The sequence below is a fragment of the Triticum aestivum genome, chromosome 3D (genome assembly GCF_018294505.1).
Source record: "Triticum aestivum cultivar Chinese Spring chromosome 3D, IWGSC CS RefSeq v2.1, whole genome shotgun sequence".
NCBI classification, from domain to species: Eukaryota; Viridiplantae; Streptophyta; class Magnoliopsida; order Poales; family Poaceae; genus Triticum; species Triticum aestivum.
Window position 1 is genome coordinate 32,637,751 of NC_057802.1, and position 14,658 is coordinate 32,652,408.

A 14,658-nucleotide genomic window follows, 5' to 3' on the forward strand; every position below is an offset into this window, starting at 1 on the left:
GTGCCCACGGGCGAACAGTGACGGTTTGGCTCGGAGCTCGCCGTCTTCTTCCTCCCTGCGCTCCCTTGGCCGCCTCTTCCCCGTGAGCTCTCCCTCCTGTTCCCTCTCGTCGCCTAACCTCGAGCTCATGCGCGTGCACACGTGTCCGGGGCGGAGAACACGCGTCCGCGGCGACGACAGCGCGGCACACCCCTCCCCCGTCGATATAAGGCCACCCCGCCCCCATCTTGCTTCACCACTGGCCTCCTTCACCTCCTCTAGCCTCCCCTGACCACGTCCCTGAGCTCGAGCCGCCCTCCATGACCACCATTGCCGCCATGGTCGCCAGCCATGCTCAGCTAAATTCACTCAACGTCGTCCCCCTCCTTGCCTTCCACCACCACCCTCGAGCCACCCCAGCACATCTCCTTCTTCTTTGGTGGCTGTTTGCCTCAAGCTCGACAGCGTCCGAAGCTCTAGTCCGCTGCGGTCGAGGCCCTGCTTCGTCCCGCACTCGCCGGCACGCGTGAGGAGCCCAGACGGATGCGCCTCCCCGCGCCGGTCACTCCGATGGCCGGGGCGCCACCTGAGGTGGACCGAGCCGCCGGAACGGCGGCCGGCGCCGAGCCTCTGCTCTGCCCCATTGGGCGAGCGAGGAGTTGAAGACGATGACCGCGCCCGACGACCCCACCTGCCCACGGGCCCACCTGGCAGCCGCACACTCGTTGACCCGGCTAGGCGCTGACATGGATTAGTGGAAACGTAATCCTTAGAATACGTTTTCACTAATTGAAAGCGTAAACTGCTGCGGTTGTGGGCGGCAATTTGTTTTCACTGCACCAAAAGCGTATTTCCTTGAGTGCGCGTTCTGTTCTTCTAGCCGAGGGCCCGTTTGTGATGATTTTATTACAAATAGGCCCCTAGTAGAAAAAACCTTATATCTTTTTACTCCCAACTCCAAATCAGGTGAATCCAAAGCCCACTTCTTCGTATCGTCGAGCCCGTTCTGTTGGTATCATTTTCACCATGTTTTGACATTCTGAAAATGACCATTTTGCCCTTGCGCTTAATCAGCCCCGTCCGAGAGAGAACGTTTTCCGGTGATTCTTTCCGCGAGCTTCTTGCACTTCTTCCCGGTGATTTCTTCCACCCCAGGCAAGCCACACCCTCCATTTGCATGATTGCAATGCAGTGACATGGTTCTTTATTTGAACTTATTTAAAATATTGTAGTAGCTATGTATGATCTTGTTCATGGCATTTCTCGGAGTTGTATTTTGATCTTGTTATTGCCATGACTTTGCTTGGAGTTCTAGGACTAATATTTTGTGAGGATGTCATGTTGCCTTTTGATTAGTAGTGGATTTTATGATTATTTTCATGGTGGTATTTGATATTATGCTTTGGAGTATTACTTTGGATGTTGTGTTGCCCTTGGATTATTAGTGGCTAGTATTAATTTCATCATGATGCTAGTTGATATTATGTTTTGGAGTATGATGTTGGAGATGATGCTTGCATGTGGAGCATAGTTGGATAGCTAGTTCTTGATATTTGAGTAGTAGTGTTATCGTTCTTGGATTCATTATGATAGTAGTGTTATGCTATCCTCGGAGTAGTTTGATATGACGATAGTATGTTTTGGATTATTTGTTGGATATTGCTATGACTTGGATTACAGGTTGATAGATGCTATCGGAGTATCAGTTATCATTGTTATATTTTCGGGATAAATTCCGTCATTAAGTTGGTCAGGTGCCACTGAAACGGGCTTTTTCCAGTGCAACCACATTTTCCTTTTCTGGGAAGGCCCTAACACGGTCTATTGTCGTGCCTCTCGCCGGTGCCTCCAACTAGGGAAGGTTATGGGCGTGCGGTACCCTGGCCCAGTAAGCAGACATAACCTTGTGTGCCCGTAGTTGTTGTTAGGCGCCTTTTTGTCCCCATTTGGGACTGTTTTTTTGCCACGATGGTGGTCGTTGGTGCCTTTGGTAGGCACAGGGCCACCCACGACTAAACCAAAAAGGGGTGTTGGTCGGAGTGGCCGGGAGAGTGTCATGGCAGTAGGTCGGTTTTGTCGGAACGCCGTTGGTCCACCCGAATGGGAGTGCGAGGCCATGGGTTCTGTGGTGTGGGTAAAGTGCGCTACCTCTGCAGAGTGTGTGTGTTTAATCTATCGATAGCCGTGTCCTCGGTCATGGGCACAAGTTCGTACTAGGTCACACCGATTGATCAACACTCACATGACGGAATGACTTATAGGTGATTTATATGATGATATATTGTGAGCAGTAACAGTTTGGCAGGATGTTGATGGTGATGTTGGGATGATCTTGAGGATGATCATTCAGTTTGTGATGTGGTCACAAGGTGATCATGTGGATGTTTCGTTTGTGATCCGTGAATGATCACCGTTTGGTTACGAGGTAACCCGTTGAATCCAGTGTGGTTCCGTTTGTGATGCGTGAACGATCACCGTTTGGTTTTGATCATGAGGTGATTGAGATGGTATGTTGCTTGGCCGGTTAGCCAAGAGTGAGATTGTTGTTGGGATGGAGATGTTGGCTTACCAGTATTGTAGTAGTTTCATACCATGCTTAGTAGTTGCTTCATCCTAGTAGTTGTTAATTTAGTTAACCTGTTTAATGCTTTTGTGATTGTCTTGCCTTGATGCTTTTGGTTGTTGTGAGCTTGCAAGTACATTCAATGTACTGAACTGGCATGTCATGCCAGATTGCAGGTGATGTCATGATTGCTTGATTGCTTGTCGAGGTTGCTGTGCGTGCGAGCTAGATCGTGTCCCAGCCAGAGTCCATGCGGAGTGGAGTTCACCACCTTCGTCGTTGTTTCGTTGCTTGAAGTATTCCGCTGCTACGAGTTGTTCCGCTGCTAGCATAGAGCAAGTGTAGTATCGCAGGCGTGGTGTCGCGATGCTGATGTGATCCTTTGTAACATCAGACCCGTGTATTTACCCTTTGTAATAAGAGCTGATTTGTTCTATGTCAAGCAGTGCCGTATTCCAGAAGACATCTCCTTGATCTCTGGGCTGGAATACAGGGCGTTCTGGTTTCTCTGAGCCGGGGTGCCACTGGCTTGGTATCAGAGCAAGTCTGTCTGTAGGATGCCCTAGTCAGCGCGAGCGGTAGAAACTGGTAGTAATCGGTAGTATAGAGTCTACCTTGTTTGTTGCATTTGGTTGCTGCATTTGTTTGTTGCATATCATGCATATAGCCTTATCCACTACAGCTCAGCCTTTACATTTCTCCAGTTTCTTTTCTTGCTCCTTCTTCGGTGTTTGGTGTCATTTCTCTCCTAGCAGAGTGATGTCAAGTGATCCTGACACAGTTTGAAGAAATGGTGCTCAGGTATCGTGTCGAATTCCTTCCTTGGTAGACATGCTTCTACCCCGGATCATCCTTTTTCTTGTCGTGTTGGCAACCCTTAATGATCTTAGCTATCAAGAAAGGGCAATGTTAGCAGACTCAATTTTGCCCCGCTATCTTATTTCTTGGACGGGTACGGATCTTTTCCGTCCCTTGGTAATAATGTGGTCACGACATTCGTGTCCCGCTACATGGTTACCAAGTATGTCCTCGCCTCCGAGCTGGTCCAGGTTGCTACCTGGCTAAGCTAGCACTTGGTGTAGCGTTGTTTACACCAATTCTTCCACACATTTATTCGTTCTCGTGCACACCATCACAGCATGTTAGATCGTAATTCCGGAGTTCCCGGCAAATTTGTGTGCTTAAGTAGGCATGCATATTGTGTGACTAGCAGTACTATGTGACTTTGTTTGAATGTGTAGCGATTGTTGTTGTGTGCTTTTGTTTAGTGGAGTTTTCTTTTGTTCCTTTATTTTTGGGCCCGGTGTTACATTATTTTTCCCCTATAAAGAGTTGCTCATCAACTGACACCAGACTCGAAGAAGTAATAAGGAGTTCAAATATTTGGAAACTCAGCTAAACAGAATGGAATTCTCAGCCGACTGCAGTGAAATGGGGAATATCTGCTTTTGAGGCTGATAATCAATTTTGCATTAGTGTGCACTCCTCACAACAGTACTGATAACTCAAGTCTACATCAGTACAAAATCCTCACAGCAGTAATGATCAAGTCAGCAGCAAGACAAATCAGGTACAAGATCAACAGTATATTTTCAGTCAAAGGTGTCGTGGAATAGTCACGGCAGATGTCCTCATGCAAGGACTTAGTCGTGGAGCCATCGCAGCTAGGAAGCTTAAAGGGGTTAAACGGGACAAAGGACACGAAGGTTATACTGGTTCGGCCCCTTACGGTGAAGGTAAAGCCTACTCCAGTTGAGGTGGAATTACTTGGGGTTTGATGACCAGGGAGCTAAACCGCTATGCCTGGCTATTGATCTGATGTTCCTTGCCCTGATCCGCCGCCGGGTTGTCCCTTTATATAGAAAAGTTAACGCCCAGCGGCTCTCAGAGTCCCGGCCGGCTCATAAACTGTGTCCGGCTTGGACTCTTAACTATTCTTGCCTTACACTACAAGTCATTCCACAACGGCGGTTTACCACTACGGGCCTTAAGTCGCCTCCGGGCCTTAGACCTATTACTAAACCGCCATCCTTAACCTGTCCTTGGGCTTCTGAATGAAGAGCTGTCGCAACGTAACCCGGCCCAGCTCGGGCAGGTTACACCAGTAGCTATATCCTCAACATTAGGCCCCAGATTGATTTGATCTGGTTCATGTCAATCTTCAATACTTTAAGAGAAAATCTTCCGGCTTCTGTTTGCGCGAAGGTTATAACCCGCCATGACGTCATCCTCTGGATTCTTGGTAACCCGCCGTGACGTCATCCGCCATTAATGCACGTTCTGCCCAACGTATCTCAACGGATCATTATCTTTAATAACTATCCCGAAAATCGAGGCGCCTCAGCAGCTGGATAATCATGTCTTCAGCCTCCTCGTTTCTCGCGCCCACTTAACAGCCGTCCCTTATAAATAGGCCCAACCGGGTCCTCTCTCACTCTTCCCTTTCCGTCGTCTTCCTCCTCTCAACACCTCAGAGCCCGAGCTCCGCCGCCGCCGTCGCCGCGCCTCTCGTCTTCCTCAGCCTCGGCCGCTGCATCAACCTGAGCCAGTCCAGAGAACGGCGGCGACTCTCCGCAGTGAACCTGCAACTGTAAGTCCTCTTCTTCTCAAACGTCAGATCCGCATTAGGGTTCCGCGTTCCTCCATGTTCTTCGTAGTTCATCTCAGTTCTTTTATAGTTCTTCCACCGCAACTTCTTTTGATTCGAAAAACAGTACAGAACTCCAGCGGTAGTGGTTTCGCACCCATTCCCAATACTAGCAGATCCCCTTTGCTTGCAAAATGACCTCATTAGAACTTATGAACTTCTCTATGCCAGTTTTTAGGTCTAGAAAATTTTCCTTTCTGGACAACCGTTTGATCCAAAATAATTACTGCAACCTGTGAAACTTGTTTGTGCAACACTTAGGCAAAAATTGCATCTCTTAGCTATGGCAGCTCATATCACCGGCGTAAAAAAGGCAATGCTTCATGAATATTCTGGCTCATTCATAATAGATTCAAATAACTTAATTGCTCATGATATCCGTAGCGGCTTAAATAATCTGACACAATTAGCCATATATCATTAGGCCCCTTCATAAGCCGCCACCTTAGAAACTTTTCTCCAGCTTAAATTTGAACCGGAAATTTTTATTTTGTCATAGGCTTCCATCCTTCACAATGCCGCCCAAGGCTCCCAAGGCGCCCATTACATGCAACTGGGTTAGATCTAACGTCACCGATAGCACCTTAGCTGACTTCGTGAAAACGGGTTACCTGCCCAAGAAAGAGGTTATGTCATATCGTGCTCCTGACCCATCTGAAGAGAGACCTCAACCCAAGGACGGAGAGGTTGTCATATTTGCTGATCACATGAGCCGAGGCTTTGCTCCTCCCGGCTCAAAATTCTTCAGAGATGTTCTTCACTTTTTTGACCTGCGACCTCAAGACATTGGACCCAATTCCGTGTCAAACATTTGTAACTTCCAAGTGTTCTGTGAGGTGTACCTTGGAGAAGAGCCCAGCCTACTACTCTTTAGAGAGTTATTCTATCTGAACCGCCAAAATGAATGTGCCAATGGGCCCAGCCTAGAACTCGGTGGAATCTCAATCCAACGACGGAGAGATTGCCTCTTTCCTTATGTTGAGCCGCCAAGCCACCCGAAGGACTAGAACCAGCCATGGTTCTACTGCCAAGACACTTCTCCGGCTGATGAGAATCCTCTGCCCGGCTTTCGCGCCCTGCGTCTGGAATCAAATCACCCCTTGCCAGACAAACTATCTCAAGCTGAACGTCAGGCACTTACTCCCACCATTAACAAGATCAGAGCTCTTCTGGGGAACGGCCTGAATGGCATTGATCTGGTCCGGGTCTGGATTGCTTGGCGGGTGATTCCTTTAAGCCGCCGCCCCGGCCTAATGTGCGATTATACGGGCCGGAAGGATGATCCTCTTCGGCACAGTCCCAACGACCTACCTGAAGACGTCATTGATGACATGACCAGGTCTCTTCTGAACGAGAGCCTGGCAGATTGCGGGAGAACAGGCTTAAGTCCTTTCTGCAAGGCTAACCCGGCCCCAGCGGTAAACTATTGACCTGAACACCTCTCCTTCCATTTTAACGATTTCGTCTTAACTTCAAGAACCTTTGTTGTATTTTACAGGCTAATGATAAATTCTGGAAGGTCAAGTATGACCATGAAGCTGCCAAGAAAGCCAGAAAGGTTAAGAAAGCCGCCAGGAGAGCCGCTCCCCGTAAGAAGGGGAGTAAACCTAGCGCCTCGGACCTGCTTTGTCTGGAAGACACCTCCGAGTCAGAGGTAGCTCTTGATTCTTTAGGCTCCTTTTTTAATCATCTTATTGACACGGATTATCAGCAGGAGGACACCGGAACGAGTCATGAAGTGAATGAAGAGGTAACTATAATTTCCTCAGACTCCGAGCCTTTGCTGAGACGGAAAGTCCGAAGAGTAACCCGGAAAGTAAGATTTTCACATCCTTTAGCTTATCAAGATCCTCAATTTCTTTTGAAGCGACAGATTTATGAGAGCCGGAGGCAGACCCGGACCAGCAAAGATGTAGACCTCTCCTTCGGCTTACCCGAAGCATCAAGAAAGTGCCGTAGTGAGGTTATCTCCGACTTATATCCTTCTCATCCTTTGGCGGGCGTCACTCGTCAACCACTCAATTCTTCTGATTCAAACTACCAGGGAACTTCTCCTTCCTCCGGCGACTCAATGCAGTCTAGCTTGCCGGCTTTCAAAACCGCACCCGGGTAATGATGATCAGCTTATTTTGTACTTATCTTACTCATGTTTTTGCACTAACCCTTTGGCTTTCAATGTACAAGTAAAACCCAGCAAGAGGGCGAAGAAAAATAAGCTGGCCGAAGAGCCGGTCCTGACTGAACCTGATGCTTCTGCTCATGAGCCGCCGTCTGCACCAGCTCCTGAAACCGCCACTGATCCATCTGATGAACAAGTTATGGAAGGTTCTGATAACCCGGAGATCCCCAGCCCGGCTCATCCAGATGATCCGGACGTTGTAATCACCCGGACCGAGTTTGTCGAACCGGGAAGACCCACCGTGTTGGCTAGATGCTCTGCCAAGGAAGAACTTCTGGAACGCCGCAGGGCCAGGCTGGACATGACTGATTATGCTAATCTGAGCATTGGAGATATTGTCTCTGGCTATATTAATCAAGTGCACAACAGCCGGGACCTGGAAATTGATATGGTGAAGCAAATACAGCAAAAGTCTGAGGTATGACTCTCTTGCTTACTCCATAGTTATCCTTACCATGCCAGCCCCCAAGTCTATTACTTATGATGACATATGTTGTAGACTTAATACCGGCTTAATAATCACTGCAAGAAAACCGGCTTACCTGGTAACACTCAAGGGCCGGTTTAAACATCATAGTTGAACCGGTCCTTACCTTATTTTAATCAAGTAGTTGAGCAACTTTATACATTAGCCCCCAAGTGCCAAGTACCTTTGCCCGCAAAGTGCTTGGGACTTATTTTCATGAACCGGCACTGTAAATAGATCTTTTCAGCATACATTAGCCCCCAAGTGCCAAGTGTCTTTGCTTGCAAAGTGCTTGGGTCTTAATGTTGCATTATAATCACCCTAACTGTAACCCGGAATTTGTACAGGCCGCCTGTAAGAAATTTGAATCGGAAATCTCTGATCTAAAGAACCGCCTGAAGACTCAGGAAAGTGAAACCCAAAAGGCCAACTCCAAATTTGAAGTCAGCATATCGGCACAAGAGAAACTGAAGAAGAAGTTTGAAGCAGAAAGAAAAGCCTGGGCAGACGAAAAGACTGCTTTGCTCAGCCGGGCCGAACAAGCGGAGGCCACTCTTACTGAAAGAACCGCCGAGCTATCCGGCTTAAAACGCCATGTATCTCAGATGGTCTCCGCAATCTTTGGTAAGTTACTCTATAAGTTTCTAACTAGTTTACATCGTTCATTTCCCATAAGTATCTCAATTGCCATCAGCTCACCTGACTTTGTAATGCAGGTCCCAGGAGTTCCAATCTCAACCAGAACATGCTGACCAAGCTGAAGGCGGTTTATACCTTGGTAGAACAACTTTACACCGGGTCACAACGTGCCTTAGCCGTTGTGGCTCTGTCAAACGAAGTTCCCACCCATCTGGCGGATGTACTCAGGCGGCTTGTCGTGCTTCCTCAACGCTTCTAAGAGTTAAGACGAGCTTCTGCAAGAGCCGGAGCCATAGCCGCTCTAAGCCGGGCCAAGGTGTTTCTACCGGAGCTAGACCCAGCCGACATCGCCCTTGGGTATCCTAGCTTGAAGGAAGACGGCACTCCCTTTGACCAGAAAGACTTCGCCGCTTGTGTGAAGAGTGTACGCCCGGTGGCCACTTTAATAGGAAATGACACAGACCTTACCAAATATCAACCGGGCTATGACGCGGAATCAGAGGATCCCAACACCTCGTTATGAAGCAGTCAGCCTGATTCCTCCGACTCGTAAGCATACCTTTGCCCCTGAAGTTGACCCGGCCGGGTTAATTGATGATGAAGCTCAATTTGAAGCCTTGAGTGGCATTGACTGGAAATCATCAACCTTCCAGGACATGGAAACAGCCGGAGGAGCGGAGAGGGATGAGCCGGAAGCTTCAACCCAACAAGCACCTTTGACTTCTTAGGCAGCTCATGGTTTTGTCTCAAAAACAATGCCTCACCTTTTGGACTCGGGGAGTCCTGTAATAGAGTAGGACGAACACTTAATTTTGTCGTGCCATCGTGCACGTGCGTAGCGCCTAACTCTATTTAAACTGCCCTTTGATATTCTTCCGGGTTATGTTTGATCCTCTGCTTTCCTTAAGTTTAAAGAGCTCTCTTTAATTGTCCTGCATAGAAAACAAATCACAAGTCTCTAGGAGGCTTACCGCATGGAGAGTCATATATTTTACATATAACCCGGAATATGAATCAAGGTCATAATAAACCGGCTCTCAATTACATCTTCGAGATAGCCATAACAGCATACATGCGAGCCTTCAAGTACACTTCCGGTTTATGTAACCCGAATAATGAGGTTGAGAACTCAACTCCGGCTCACCAGCACATATAATGCTTATTATGTGTTGTCAACATTATTAATCAAGGTTAAGCCGGTGGAATAAGAACCACCCTTGAATACTTTTGATATCGTCAAAAGAACTGATTTGCAAACCAAGAGATCTCAAAAATTTAGGGGCTTCTGATTCGAATACGACCAGAGGACCGTTCCAAAGGGGTTAAGCTAAGATTCGAATGCGATCATATAGCCCCCAGTGGCTGTGGCGTTGCCGATCAAGAGGGTACCGACAGCTATGTTCTCTTTGGTTCGAATACGACCTATGTTTGAACAGGAAGCCCCCAAATGACCTTGAGAGTTGTTTAACGACGCTGATTCGAATACGACCCACGTCGGTTCCCAAAGGGGGTTGAGCTATGATTCAAATATGATCAAGAAAAACTCCCCAATGAGCTCGGCAATATCCCAATCAAGTGGGTATCGACAGCTATGTTCTCTTTGGTTCGAATACGACCTATGTTTGAATAGGAAGCCCCCAAGTAATCATATTTTTAATGGCTAGATTCGAATACGATCATAAGCCGGATCAACCTCCAAGTGACCATGTAATATTACAATGAAAGTAACAATGATACATTTACCTTTGGAGGAAAAAAACGACAGAGGTCCTGCTTTATTATTTATCACAATATATACATGGCTATAGAAATATGTACATTATGAGAGCCGGTGGCTCAAGTGTAATAAGGCCGAAGCTGAGCTATGTTCCACGGCCGATGGGTCTCCTCCTCCGACTTACGTGAATCTTTGTGCTCCCGAACATCGATAAGGTAGTATGACCCGTTGTGCAAGTTCTTCCTGACCACAAAGGGCCCTTACCAAGGTGGGGATAGCTTGTGTGCATCTATTTGATCCTGGATGAGCCGGAGCACCAAATCACCTTCCTGAAAGACCCTGGACTTAACCCGGCGGTTGTGATAGCGGCGCAGGTCTTGTTGGTAAATCGCCGAGTGAGCTGCTGCTATGTCACGCTGTTCGTCCAACAAGTCAAGAGCATCTTGACGCGCTTGCTCATTATCCGCCTCGACATAAGCCGCTACTCGAGGCGAATCATGACGGATGTCACTAGGGAGGACCGCCTCAGCTCCGTAAACCATGAAGAAAGGCGTGTAACCCGTAGACCTGTTAGGAGTAGTATTGATGCTCCATAATACAGAGGGTAACTCCTCCACCCAACAACCCGGCGTCCGTTGCAAAGGGACCAAAAGCCGGGGCTTGATGCCCTTCAAGATTTCCTGATTGGCTCTCTCAGCTTGACCATTGGATTGAGGGTGAGCCACTGATGAAACATCAAGCCGAATATGCTCTCGTTGAAAAAATTCCTCCATGGCACCTTTAGACAGATTGGTACCATTGTCAGTTATAATGCTGTGTGGAAAACCAAAGCGAAATATCACCTTTTTCATGAACTGGACCGCCGTGGCTGCGTCACACTTACTAACTGGCTCTGCCTCTACCCACTTTGTGAACTTGTCAACCGCCACTAAGAGGTGGGTCTTCTTATCCTTGGACCTTTTGAAAGGCCCAACCATATCCAGCCCCCAGACTGCAAACGGCCAAGTGATTGGAATCATCCTCAATTCTTGAGCCGGCACGTGAGCCCGTCTTGAGAACTTTTGACAACCGTCACACTTACTGACCAAGTCTTCTGCATCAGCATGAGCCGTTAGCCAATAAAAACCATGGCGAAAAGCTTTGGCCACAAGGGATTTTGAGCTGGCATGATGGCCACAATCCCCCTCGTGAATCTCACGTAGAATTTCTTGACCTTCCCCAGAGGAAACACAATGCTGAAAAGCTCCCGTAACACTGCGATGATGCAGCTCGCCATTGACAATTACCATTGACTTAGACCGCCGGGTTATTTGTCTGGCCAAAGTTTCATCCTCAGGCAATTCTCCCCGGGTCATATAAGCCAAGTATGGCACTGTCCAATCTGGGATAACGTGGAGAGCCGCCACCAACTGTGCTTCTGGGTCAGGAACAGCCAAGTCTTCCTATGTAGGCAACTTGATAGAAGGGTTATGCAGAATATCCAAGAAAGTATTAGGCGGCACCGGCCTTCGCTGAGAGCCCAGCCGGCTTAATGCATCAGCCGCCTCGTTCTTTCTGCGATCAATGTGCTCTACTTGGTAACCCTGAAAATGTCCAGCAATGGCATCAAATTCGCGGTGATAAGCCGCCATGAGGGGGTCCTTGGAATCCCACTTGCCTGATACTTGTTGGGCCACCAAATCTGAGTCACCAAAGCATCTTACCCGGCTTAAGCTCATCTCCTTGGCCATCCGAAGACCATGGAGCAAGGCCTCATACTCAGCTGCATTGTTAGTACGGGGAAACATCAACCGTAAGACGTAACAAAATTTGTCACCTCGAGGGGAAGCTAACACGACTCCAGCCCCCGAGCCCTCCAATTGCCTGGACCCATCGAAGTGAATAGTCCAGTATGTATTATCCGGTTTCTCTTCAGGCACCTGCAGCTCTGTCCAATCGTTGATGAAATCCACCAATGCTTGAGATTTGATAGCAGTGCGTGGCACGTACTTTAAACCATGAGGCCCAAGTTCTATGGCCCACTTAGCAACTCTTCCTGTGGCTTCTCTGTTTTGGATGATATCTCCTAGGGGAGCAGAACTAACCACAGTGATAGGGTGGCCTTGGAAATAATGCTTAAGCTTCCGGCTTGCCATGAACACTCCATGAACAAGCTTCTGCCAATGTGGATACCGTTGCTTAGACTCAATAAGTACTTCACTGACGTAGTAAATCGGCCGCTGAACCGGATGTTCCTTACCCGCCTCCTTACGCTCCACCACCACAGCCACACTGACGGCTCGTGTGTTAGCGGCTACATACAACAACAAGGGCTCCTTATCGATAGGAGCAGCAAGGACCGGCGGCTCAGCTAGCTGTCTTTTCAAATCCTCAAAAGCAGCATTAGCAGTGTCATTCCAGACAAAATCATCTATTTTCTTCATCATCTGATATAGTGGCATGGCTTTTTCGCCCAACCGGCTTATAAACCGGCTCAAAGCCGCGATGCGACCCGCCAGACGCTGGACGACATTTATGCACGCCGGTTTAGCCAGAGAGGTGATTGCCTTGATCTTCTCCGGGTTAGCTTCGATGCCTCTGTGAGAAACCAGAAAACCCAAGAGCTTGCCTGCTGGAACACCAAAAACACACTTGGCCGGATTAAGCATCATCTTATAGATCCGGAGATTATCAAAGGTCTCTTTCAGATCATCTACCAAGGTTTCCTTCTCTCTGGATTTTACCACAATATCATCCACATAAGCATGAACGTTGCGCCCAATCTGATTACGGAGACAATTCTGCACGCACCGCTGGTAAGTCGCCTGTGCACTCTTGAGCCCAAAAGGCATAGACACATAACAGAAGGCTCCAAAGGGAGTGATGAACGCCATCTTCTCTTGGTCCTTAACTGCCATTTTGATCTGATGGTATCCAGAATAAGCATCCAAAAAACTTAAACGATCACAACCTGCCATAGCATCAATAATTTGATCAATACAGGGGATAGCAAAAGGATCAGCCGGACAAGCCTTGTTTAAATCCGTATAGTCCACACACATACGCCATGTGCCGTTCTTCTTGAGCACGAGCACCGGGTTAGCTAACCATTCTGGATGAAAGACTTCAACGATAAACCCGGCCGCCAAGAGCCGGGCTACTTCCTCACCAATGGCTTTTCGCCTCTCCTCATTAAACCGCCGGAGGAATTGCCTGACTGGCTTAAATTTCGGATCAATGTTGAGAGTGTGCTCAGCGAGTTCTCTTGGTACACCCGGCATGTCAGAAGGTTTCCATGCAAAGATGTCTCTGTTCTCACGGATGAACTCGATGAGCGCGCCTTCCTATTTCGGATCCAGATTGGCACTGATGCTGAACTGCTTAGACGAGTCACCTGGAACAAAGTCAACAAGTTTAGTCTCATCGGCCGACTTAAATTTCATTACCGGCTCATGCTCCGTGGTTGGCTTTTTCAAAGACGTCATATCTGCCGGGTCAACATTATCCTTGTAAAACTTCAACTCCTCTGTTGCACAAACAGATTCAGCGTAGGCAGCGTCACCTTCCTCGCACTCCAAAGCTATCTTTCAGCTGCCGTGAACCGTAATGGTCCCATTGTGACCCGGCATCTTGAGCTGCAAGTATACGTAACACGGTCGTGCCATGAACTTGGCGTAAGCCGGCCGTCCAAATAGAGCATGGTACGGGCTTCTTATTTTAACCACCTCGAAAGTCAGTTTTTCCGCCCTGTAGTTGTACTCATCTCCAAAGGCTACTTCCAGTTTGATCCTACCAACTGGATATGCCGACTTACCGGGCACCACACCATGGAAAACAGTGTTGGACTGGTTGAGGTTTTTATCAGTCAACCCCATACGACGGAAGGTCTCATAATAGAGGATGTTGATGCTACTGCCTCCGTCCATGAGCACCTTAGTGAATTTATACCCCCAACCTGAGGAGCCACCACTAAGGCCAGGTGACCCGGATTATCAACCCGGGGAGGGTGATCATCCCTACTCCATACAATAGGCTGCTCAGACCATCTCAAATAATTTGGAACCGCCGGCTCAACAGCATTCACAGCCCTCTTATGAAGCTTTTGGTCTCGCTTGCACAGACTGGTAGTAAACACATGATACTGTCCACTATTGAGCTGCTTTGGATTGGTCTGGTATCCCCCCTGCTGCTGCTGCTAATTACCCTGGCCAGATTGCTGATTAAAACCTCCTTGATTACCTTGAAAATTCTGAGAATTGGAATTTGAGCCGCCGCCCGGGCCATGAAAGCCGCCGCCCTGCCCATTGTTGCCATTAAAAGCGTTGGAATTTTTGAAGGCTTTCATGATTGCGCAGTCCTTCCATAGATGAGTGGCCGGCTTCTCCCTAGAGCCATGCCTTGGGCAGGGCTCATTCAACAATTGATCAAGCGTCGGGCCTGACCCACCGGATCGGGGAGGTGGTCTCCCCTTACGTCGGTGCTTGTTACC